Below are 11,789 nucleotides of genomic sequence, written 5' to 3'. Positions count from 1 at the left end.
AAGCTCTCACGGTCCCGGAATTCCTGAATTTCATCCGGATCCGACTTCCGGTTCCGGAGTTTTAGGGTAAAGTGTGTTAAATATTGTACAGTTTTCTAAACTGGACTCAAAACCGTTATTCTCAATCTTAGGGTCAAATGAAAGCCCCACTTTGTTTTCTAATGGATGGCCTAACCGATCAGAGAAATGTTTCATTCTCTATGTTATACTAGTTAATTCACAAACATCCCCTTAAGTTCCTTAAAAAATCGAAGCAGAACTTTTTAAAAAGAATACTACATATATGAGATAGACATCATCATTAAAACTTTTTTTTCTGATAATTAAATATAAGCATTTTTAAAGAACGTATCCAAGAATTAAAAACTTTAGCATGATTAAACTAGATATCGTATTCCAGTTTGCGCTCAGTGTTGCAAATCTCGTAGCAACAGTAGAAGCCTGCGATACAGCCGATTTCTTGTCCATCGCTTCGTTGAGGTACGAGCTAGATTGGACAAGAAGCTGCCGCGACAATCCTACTAAAAATCTTTTGGACTTCAGCGTGTGGTTACGGTATACTGCCGAGAATGCAAGTGTCGTGTCGGTCTCCAGATGCAGTAAACTACCGATAACACAGACAGACCAGTAATCCTTCGTTTCAAAAGAGTGTGTGACGTGTAAGGGGAGTTGTTCAATTTTAGCCCAGTGTAAACGTTTCAGGGAGCTTAGTTATGATTCGAAATGTGCAGTAGTGCTCATCTGTCGGAAGTGTTTATGGAAGCATAACTGTCCATGCAAGCAGAAAGAGCTGTGCGGTGTTGACGGATATTTGTATCTCAATAATCCACTTCTTCATCTATCAAACTAAGCATTCATCGGCTAGGTCTACTGATACTCAGCGGGTTCAATGCAATCAAGCAGCCAACACCAACTGTAACGTGCATCAGGGTCAGTCAGGAATTCTCTTCGGGATTGTACCAGTCATTCTTCGGGGTCCATCGAAGACGATACGTACTTACGCATTTGTAGAAGACGGTTCAGAGCTTACGCTTATGGCGCATAGTTTAAATGACGAAATAGAATCCAAGAACCAACACAATCGCTATGATTGCGATGAACCGGAGATACGAACAGAATGGAAGCCATGACTCAAAGGGTTGAATCGCAGATATCAAGTGTGTCGAATTCCTCCAAAACGTTTAAGCTTCGCGAAGTGCATACTGTCAGTGATTTACAAATGCGCGCGCAGACGCTCCTCATGTCCGAAATGCAAGCTAAGTACCATAATCTGAAAGATTTGCCGATCGAATCTTATCGAGATATCAGTCCACGATTTCTTATCGGCCTTGACCACGCCAAGTCAAGGTATATCTTGAAATACCGCGAAGGAAAAGTAAACGAGCCCATAGCTGTTAAAACTCGTTTAGGATGGATAGTCTACAGAAACGCCGCGAAGGCCGGTGATTGTGTAAATCATCACGGTGTCCAACTCTGTCAATGTGAAACCAAACCGAATGAAGATCTAGACGAGGCCATAAAACAATATTTCTAGTTGAAGAGCCTTGGTAACAGCAAACCAGAAAGTATATTATTATCTTACGACGTCCGAAGGGCGGACGAGCTGTTGCAAACACTCACCATATGCGCAAACGGGCGTCAACAGATGGCTCTTAGACGATATCAGTATCTTGAAAGGCATATGCAAAAGATATTCATCTAGCGCAAGCGCTAAAGATGAAAATCGACGATTACGTAGCGCAGGGCTACATAAAAAACTTACCGTAGATGAATTAGACCACATGACCGACTCTGGTATCTTCCAATGTTCTCGAGAGAGAGAGAGAGAGAGAGAGAGAGAATTAATCGGCCATTTTATGACGTTCTTTCGCATCCATTTACAGGAGATTTGGCGGCCAAGCATTGATTGGGACGAGCATATCCACGAATCACATTTCGAGAACTGGCTCATATGGTTACGTATTCTCCCTAAAGTTTCTGATCTAAAGATATCAAGATGTTATCGGGTTTCCACTTCAGCTAAGGAAACCACCGAAGTCGAAATGCATACCTTTGTAGACGCCGCTAAAAACGGGTTCTCGGCGGAAGTCTATCTACGATACCAACAAGGACACACAGTGAAATGTGCATTAGCTGGAGCAAAAACCAGAGTAACACCGTTGAAATTTTTATCTATCCCACGTTTGGAATTACCAGTCGCTATTATCGGCGTTAGACTAGCAGATACAATCCTGCGTTCTCTCTCGATCACCATTCGAAAACGCTACTTCTGGACAGATTCCAGAGACGTTATGTGCTGGTTTCACTCGTATCATTGAAGATACAGTCAATATGTCGCGGTGAGAATTAGCAAAACTCTGGAAACGTCGAACTTCCGTGAATGTCGTTGCGTTCCATCGAAGTTAAACGTGGCCGATGAAGAAACCAAATTGAAAGGCGCGTCTTGTTTGAACAGTTCAAGCTGATGGTTCATCGGACCTGAGTTCCTCTGGAAAATAAAGAAGAATAACCAGTTTGACACCTCAAACTAAATTTCAAAGTCCCTGAACCGCTGATTGATGCGGACATATTCAGACGATGGCCAATACTTCTGAAGACCACTGCTTATGTGCTCAGAGTCAGTCGGAATATTCATCGATGAGAAGGAAGTTCTAAGACATCACAGACAAACGAGTGCTTGCCAGTTTATCAGTAGCAGTGTCGCAAATCCAATCATCCTTCCTAGAAGTAATGGCATAACGAGACTTGTGAAAAGGAATGTCCACGAATTACTTCTTTATCAAAACCATGGAACTGCAATATATGAGCATTACTACACTCCTCGATTTGTCAACTCTGTAAAAACGAACGCGCTCGGTCGCTAACGCCGTTGATGAGTGACCTGCCACCGTCACGTCTCGCTGCCTACAGTCGGCCTTTCAGTCACATGGGGGTGGATTACTTCGGGCCAATGACAGTATCTGTCGGTAAACGATCGGAAAAACATTGGATGTTATAGCCACTTACTTGACTGTACGGGCCATGCATTTGGAAGTCGTTCACTCACTCACTACTGACTCATGTATTATGGCTCTACGCAACGTGATTGTGTTACCGTTTCGAATTGTACACCCTATCATGCCCATGTAATATAACAAAGTATCCCATCCTAGCATGATCCATTCTAAGTACAGTTTACATTCAATCCCAAACCAAATGCGACATTTCCACGTATTTGGATATCCCGGTCATAAACCTTACAGAAATGCGCATATCGCAATTCCCTCGACTTAAGTCCACCGCACAGGCAGTTAGCAATATATTTCATGATTGCTTTCCCCTGCATAACGCGGAGGTCGATAACCAAATCTATGACATCACAACTGAGAACGTTTTTACCAGTTCTTCTCCATTAGCATGACACTCTCTCCCTCTCTTTTTTCCCGATTACTACCGCTCCAGGTACGTCCGATAGGAAACGATAAGTTACGGTAAGAGTAATTGTACGGCTAGTGATAAGTAAAAATTGAAATACATGGTCAGATTTGTAAAACCAACCAAACGGACCGGTCAGTCGGTGTTGAACAGTCGTTCACTCCTGAAATTTTTTTCTGGCTACCTAGAGTTTCAGTGATTCAACCTGAATCACTAACAGTCTTTTTACAGACTAACAATTAGTCAGCCTTTCTCAAGGTTATACAAAGTGTGATATTCTAATATAATCAGTCTTTTTCAAGATTAATCAGCCTTTCTTAAGGCTAGCTATTCAAAGAACTATTCTTCGAACTAATCAGTCTTTATTAATGCTACCACAAAATCAATCTTTATCAAAAATTTTCCAAACTAGGAGTCTAATCGAAGACTAATTAATTTAAATTAATTTAAATTCAAATTTCATTCACTTCAAAAATGCCTGCGTCCAACCGGAAAGGCAACAAGCCTAAGGCTAAAAATAATTCAATACGGAATAAATCACAATCCGTTATTCAACATTTTTCTAATAACATTCACGATTTTATAGAATCTGAATGTAAAAAACAAAAGAAAATGGACGGATCCTATGCCGTCTAACAATATTTACGAGATTCTTCTTGAATCCGATTGTAGCGACATACAAAAAAAATCTTCAAAAATTCCCAAAATGGACACTTGTCGTTCTGGGAAGAAACAACAATCTATACGGTAATGATTTCCGGCTTCAAAGCATTCCGTTCTGAGCTTTCTACTTTTCTCCCGGAAGTAAGAGTTTCATTTCAAATCGGACGAATGTCGAGTATTGGTTGATGGTTTGAGAGATTATGAACGTCTTATCCGACATTTGTCCGAGAAACTTCATATATTTTATTCATATGATATAAAATCAGACAGACCCTTCAAGACTGTCTTGAAAGGCTTATCAAATGATCAAAGAACTGATGAAATTAAAAATGAACTAAAAGAATTGCTTGGTTTTGCCCCTTTCCAAGTAATACTCATGAAAAAAGAGCGAATGGTACTTCTAAACCGCGATCTGGAATTTCCCATGAACTTTACTTAATACACTTCATTCGAAGTGATGTAAACAATTTGAAACCCTTAGAAAAAGTACGTTTCATTTCCCACATTCGAATTCATTGGGAACATTATAAACGACATAATGGTATTGCAAAGTTAACGCAATGTCGTCGTTGCCAAGGCTTCGGCCATGGAACCAAAAATTGTCATCTGTATTTATTTATTTATTTATTTATTTATTTCGTGTGGAGATTTCACATGCATATTTGACGGATGTAATTCGTCATTTCGAACCACGTGCTTTAATGGGTATCAAAATTATTGCTTACTAATGTCGTTTTCGCTTGAGAAAACTTAAACTGACCCAAGTTTCATCAAACAAACACTTTTCACGAAACTGTGTTGATTTCGCACTTAGCAACGGGGGTTTGAGTAAAACTGATTTAAAAACCAGGTTCGAAACTGACTCGATTTTCAGTTCAACCACGTTGAAACTAGGTTCGAAACTGACTTCAAACAAACGGTTTGACAGCAGTTAGAGTAGAAACTGGGTTAGATTTGGCATCAAGCGAAAACGACATAAATGACTTAATGACTGTTCTAGAAAACCGTTGTGGGTAGAAGAAGAAGTTTTGATATCATTTACCAGTTGATGAATTGGGTGTTCAATGGAGTCAGATGAACAGTATTGGTCATTGCGGGGGCAAGATTAACAAATCATAATTTTTTTTTATGAATCAATGAAAAGATTGTGCTGTAGAAGCGCTAAGTTCAAACTAATTGATTTTACTTGCATTTTTCTTTCTAATGATTTAGATTAGACTAAGCGCACACAGTGAGTGGTTATTAGATATCAATGTTCAAGATGATTACCATAACGAATTGAGACTGTTATTTCATGTTGCATATTCTGTGAAGAATGTTCAAACTGGTAAGATCAATATCAAATTACAATTTAAGCGTCATCTTCAAGAATTCAAAAGTTTCACAGTACCTGAAAATATCCACATTATTAGAGCTCTAAAGTACGCATGGTACTTTTTGATAACTTGAACGTACAGAAGAGATTCTGAAACAAATTTCTCACAACCTAAAAGCTGTACACACCGAATTATTTTTACGGATGTCGGTACAGTTTTACTGACTTTCAAACAGTTGAATATTCAATATATAATTCTAAAACTATGTAAACGTCTTGACCCGTAAAGTATTACTGTTTTTTGGTAAATTGTATTAGAGATCTGGAAAAGAAAGGAGCAATTTAGTTTTCAAAATATATTTTTATCCGATTAATTAATTTATTTGCGTGTGATGAATGAATTGAATTACATTTGCTCTCCAGAAATAATTTATTCACATAAAATGATCAAATATCTTTCGGATGCAATTCAGTAGAATATGGGAACAACTTCACATTGTTAGAGTGCTGAAATAAAAAGTTGCAAAGGCATTTTTAAAAATATTCACTAAATGAAGAATTACCGCTAGGATTATCTATTTTTCGCAAGCAATCAATTCGCACCACTATTTTGCGTGTTCTCTACAAATCTAGAAATTTTCACATTTCTAGGTCCAAAAGTTATGTTATTTTACTGATCTGTATTTCTGCTGAATGTACGAGGTCTGTTCAAAAAGTTCCCGGAATTTTTTAATTGCGCGCGTCTGGAGAGTCCGGTGGTCAAAATTTTTTTTTATTGTGTTGGTACATATGTCCCTAATGTATGGTGAAATTTTCAGCTATATTCATTGTTTACATTCTGTCTTGTAGCGACTGGTGTAGACGTGTTTTTTTTTAGCTCGGCGGTTTTGTTCGTTTAAACAATGGAAGAATTGAAGAGTCAAAGAATTATGTATTAAATTTTGCGTGAAAAATGAAATAAAGTGTAACCAAGTGTGCGAAATGTTACAGAGAGCCTACGGTGAGTCTGCTATGAAAAAAACAAGTGTTTACGAGTGGTATAAGCGTTTCCAAGATGGCCGCGAAGACGTTGAAGACGACGAACGCTCCGGTCGACCCAGCACGTCAATAATCGATGAAAATGTGGGAAAAGTGGAAAAAATGATTATGGATGATCGCCGAATCACTATTAGAGAAGTTGCTGATGAAGTTGGCATATCAGTTGGCTCATGCCATCATATTTTTTCAAATGTTTGGGCATGAAACGAGTGGCAGCAAAATTCGTTCCAAAACTGCTGAATTTCGATCAAAAAAACAAACGCATTACCATCGCTCAGGAGCTGTTAAACGACGTCAACGACGATCCAAATTTACTTGAAAGGGTCATAACTGGTGATGAAACATGGGTGTACGGTTATGATGTCGAAACAAAAGCACAATCATCGATTGAAGAGATAAAGGCAGAATCGCTGAGAGTGCTACAGAGCATTACAAAAAGTGACTATCAGGGGTGTTTCGAAGACTGGAAAAAACGCTGGCATAAGTGTATTATATCTAGGGGGGATTACTTTGAAGGGGACCATATAGATGTAGACGAATAAATAAATATTTTTTTTAGAAAAATGAGAATTCCGGGTACTTTTTGAACAGACCTCGTATAGTGATGGTTACTGAAATTCTTCATTATTTTTTATTAATTTTTCGAATATTGGTAGAACTTTCACTGAGTTCGTGAAGAGAAATGACATTTCAGAGTTCACAGACCATGTCAGTAAATAATAAATAACCGTAACTTTTACATAGGAGTTGAATAAATTTTACGTATCTTTCAGTAAAAATAATTTTTTAACGATCGTTGCCGAAAAAATTATTACCAAACAAAAATAGAAATTTGTTGTATATAAGAAACCAGTGTTGGTGATTGCCGAAAATTGGACAGAAGCTGCTATATTGCTATCTATATAGTATACAACATTTTCAATCCGGTAGAAGATGCTACAAGAACTCGAGTCTCTCAATGCATGAACCGTGAGAGAATTTTGCTACATTTCTTCGCTCCACTTCATACTTTGAGTATTTCACGACCCTTAAAAAAATTACAGTCTGATAATAATCGTTGCTGTGTGGAATTTCCCAAGAGCAACTGTTCAGAATAGAAATCTGTGCATTTGTTCAATTTTCGCTTAACAGAAGTATTTCATATTTTCACATTAATCTTTGGTGATGTTTCTTCTTTTGGAGCTAAAGCGAGTGTGTGTCGAATTCCGTTGATTGTAGGTTAAGTAATTAGAAATATAATGGAGAGAAGCGTTGACCACTTAGTTTTTTGACAATTCTTCTGACGAGACGAAGTTCGACGGGTCAGCTAGTACAATTATACAAACATTTTCATATTACATTATGGGCTTACACTTATACATTACAATAATCTTCTTAGTCTATCTTTAAAAACATCACATGAAATGGAAGAATCAAAACATTCATAGGCACTATTAAAGCTATTACACATTCCCCTAATGGGTTCGTTTTGTCCATAGTCAGTACGTAGATAGTCAAGTCTTAAAAAGTTCCGCGATCTTAAAGTTCTTGGTGGTACATTGATATTTACTTGAGAAAGACATACGGTGTTTGAATTGTGGTAAATCGCATTCGAAAGACGTTTGTCCAGTGAATAAAACCACTGATCAATTTTCATATTCAAATTGCGATGGAAATCATAAATCCAATGATTTGAAATGTCCTGTCAGGGAAAATTTTTAAACGCTCGTTCGCTTTGACAACAAGTCAAACCAACGACCATAAATTTACAGAACATACCTGAAAATCAAAAAACCGTGATAAATGCCACGCCTAAGTCTTCTAAGGCACTTATTTCTTCAAATTTAAAACAAAAAACAGGCACGCCTTTCAATTCGTCTTCCAACGAAAACAATTTATTGACAGGTAGATCGACCTCGTCATCACCTTCTTCTAATGACAGTTTGCTTTGGTAACAGGTAGAAATCTACCACTTAATTCTTCTAATGTAAATAATCAAAACACAGGAACGCCTTGCAGTTCATCTTCTAACGAAAACAATTTATTAATAGGTAGATAGGCCAAATCATCTTTTTCTAATGGCAGTCTACCTACCAATATTCCTTAAATGCCATTCGCTTCTTTAAATGAAGTCGATTTAGGCGATATAACTGAAAATAAAATGATCTACCTACAAGATCAACTTTTTCAAATGATCATCCGAATAAATTCGACTTCATCACTTTTTGAAGCGTTTCAAATCGGATGGTAATTTGCAAATAATATTATAATGAATTTAAAATTTAACGGTGATGTTAAATAATTATTTGAACATTTTAAATTGGAATGCTCGATCTTTGAAATCGAGTGTAGATGAATTTTATAGTTTTCTCAAAGTTCACAAAACTCATGTTGCCATTGTGACAGAAACTTTTCTTAAAGCAAATGTCAAATTGAAAAGTAATCCACATTATGTGGTTCATCGATTTGACAGGTTTACTGGAATAGGTGGTGGAGTTGCCATTTTTGTCCAACGGCAAATTAAACATCGAATTTTACCTTCTTCAAATACTAAAGTTGTTAAAAGCTTGGGAATCGAAGTTGAAACCATTTATGGAATTTATTTCATCGCTGGAGCATATTTGCCATTCCAATGCACCGGCGAACAATTAAATTTCTTTAAGGCCATCGTCCAAGTACCATGCGCGCGGGTGGTTTTAGGAAATTTTCGATGAAAATTTGGAAAAATTTGCCAAAACCAAAAACATACAGACGTTTGAAATACATTTATCTATCTACAGGGTGAAAATGGCTGGAAAATTCGGAGGATTTTCCGAGTCTTATCAAAAATAGCTCTGAAAAATGAGTGGTTTTGTGATATTTCATAATTATATGGAAAAATAAAGCGATGACATAAACTTTTTTTTTCAAATAAACTTTATTATGGATACACAGATTACATTCGGACACATTTTTGGAAAACCTTTTTACGCTTTTCATAGAAAAATTTACGAATTTCAAAAATTTCCACGAAATCGGTTATATGAAATTCGTTGATTTTCCATGAATAGCGTGAAAAGATTTTCCAAAAATGTGTCCGAATGTGATCCTTGTTGTCAGCATGAGGTTTTTTTTTGAAAAAAAAATTTCATTCCATCGAATTATTTTTTCAAATAATTGTGAAAAATTACAAAAAAAGCTCATTTTTTCAGCGCTATTTTTGATAAGACTCGTAAAATCCTCCGAATTTTCCAGTCTTTTTCACCCTGTAGATAGATAAAAGTATTTCAAAGGTCTGTATGTTTTTGGTTTTGTCAAATTTTTCGAAATTTCCATCGAAAATTTCCTAAAACCACCCGCGCGCATGGTACTTGGACGATGGCCTTAAAGGCGATTTGCAAAAACTCACAAGATATAGACCGAAATTTTTCGTAATTGGAGACTTAAATGCTAAGCATGTCCAGGCAAAATAACAGTAATGGAAAAATACTTCATAATCAACACTCAGCTGGTTACTTCACAGTTCTTCATCCCAGTAATCCGACTTGCTTCCCTTTCGTGAAAAATCCTTCTACAATTGATCTAGTTCTAACAGTTAAGGATTTACAAAAAGAAATCAAACATAGATTTACTCGTTTGCGAAATGAAAATTTCGCTAAAGAAATTGAACAAATTAAACCATATTCTAAACCTTTCTGGAAACTTTCTAAGGTTCTTAAGAAACCTCAGAAACCAATTTCTGCTCTCAAGGAAGGAAATCAAATACTTCTTACAAATGGCGAAAAAGCTCAAAAACTTGCTCAGCAGTTCGAGAGTGTACACAATTTTAATTTGAACGTTGTGAGTCCTATTGAAAATGAAGTCTCACTGAAATATGAGCATATTTCAACCCAAGTGTTATCACAAGATGACATTATTGAGACGAATTTTGATGAAATTAAGTCAATTATTAGGAAACTGAAAAACATGAAGACTCCTGGTAATGTTGTATTTTTTATTTTTATTAAAAATCTTCCCGATGTTCCCTTGAGACTTCTGGTTAAAATTTTCAACAAGTGTTTTTCATTAGCTTACTTCCCAAAAAGATGGAAAAACGCTAAAGTAATTCCTATCCTCAAACCTGATAAAACCCAGCAGAAACATCAAGTTATCGACCAATTAGCTTACTTTCTTCTATCAGTAAACTTTTCGAAAAAATTGTCTTGTTGAGAATGATGTCTCATATGAATGAGAATTCAATTTTTTTTACCAGAGCAGTTTGGATTTCGTCATGAACATTCAACTACTCATCAACTTGTAAGAGTAACGAACATGATAAAAGCAAATAAATCTTCTGGGTTATCCACTGGAGTTGCTCTTCAAGACATAGAAAAATCATTCGACAGTGTTTGGCACAAAGGTTTAATAGCAAAAATGTCTGATTTCCAGTTTCCTATTTATTCGATCAAAATGATTCAAAATTATTTAAATGATCGTACTCTTCGGGTTAGCTATCAGAATTGTAAATCTGAATAACTACCCATACGAGCAGGTGTTCCGCTGGTTACGAGCGTAGCTCCAATCTTGTACTGCTTCCACCTGTCGTAGTACTGGGGTGGCATTATGTATCTCGATTCGACTGAAATTTTATCGAATCGACCACGTTTCGTATTATGGTTCTCGATTCGAAGTCGATCATCGAGCTTCGTTCGACGTCACTCGAAGAAGTATTAGATTATCGAGAAGTTTTGGCATTATGGAACCAAAACAATCGAGCTCGTAAACGACTGAACTCGATAAAAAATGGTCGAAAGCCTTATTACTATCGACTATGAGTTTTCGAATACGTTTCTTTTTTATTTAGGTAGTTATCGATAACATCTTAGATTTTAATAAACATATTAGAATTGATAATCATTATTTTAATACATTGCTTTGTATATCGTTATATATATTTTGTGTGTTTGGCATATTATGTACAAGTCCTGTTTAGAAAGCATATTAATTAGAAGCTGCGTGGTGTTTACTTAAAATAACAAAAGTAAGTCGAAACTAACTTATGCCCAGTAACTGTAGTTTGTAATAAAATTTCTGAATCCTGTGGACAGAAAACGTCGCTCAAACGGATTGTAGGAAAAAGCTTATTCGCTCGATAACAATGAGCAAATAATGTTTTTACCCATATATCTAACTTAAGTAAATTGAAAAATTTGTCCAAACACCTTGAAAGTATTTAGAATATGCCAAAAGCATCACAATCTCGTGTTATTAGCGTGTATTTGACTCTTCAATATTACCTAAATAGATTATGAACACTATAGAGAATGGGTTGCTCCTGGTATATTAGCTAAAGCAATATCTCCTAATAAATATGATACAATACTACAAAGAAAGCTGCAAAACCTATAAGCCTCTGAATAAA

The 11,789-nt window shown here is 36.4% G+C and overlaps 1 protein-coding gene across 12 annotated transcripts in view; it reads right to left on the bottom strand.

The window, feature by feature from the left end:
- LOC131435145 (protein vav) overlaps window positions 1-11,789 on the bottom strand; it is a 684,197-nt gene that overhangs the window by 457,706 nt on the left and 214,702 nt on the right. The window lies entirely within an intron of this gene.

The sequence above is a fragment of the Malaya genurostris genome, chromosome 3 (assembly GCF_030247185.1).
Source record: "Malaya genurostris strain Urasoe2022 chromosome 3, Malgen_1.1, whole genome shotgun sequence".
Taxonomy (NCBI): domain Eukaryota; kingdom Metazoa; phylum Arthropoda; class Insecta; order Diptera; family Culicidae; genus Malaya; species Malaya genurostris.
Note: the sequence above shows the minus strand (reverse complement) of the source record. Positions and strands in the feature narration are given on the sequence as shown.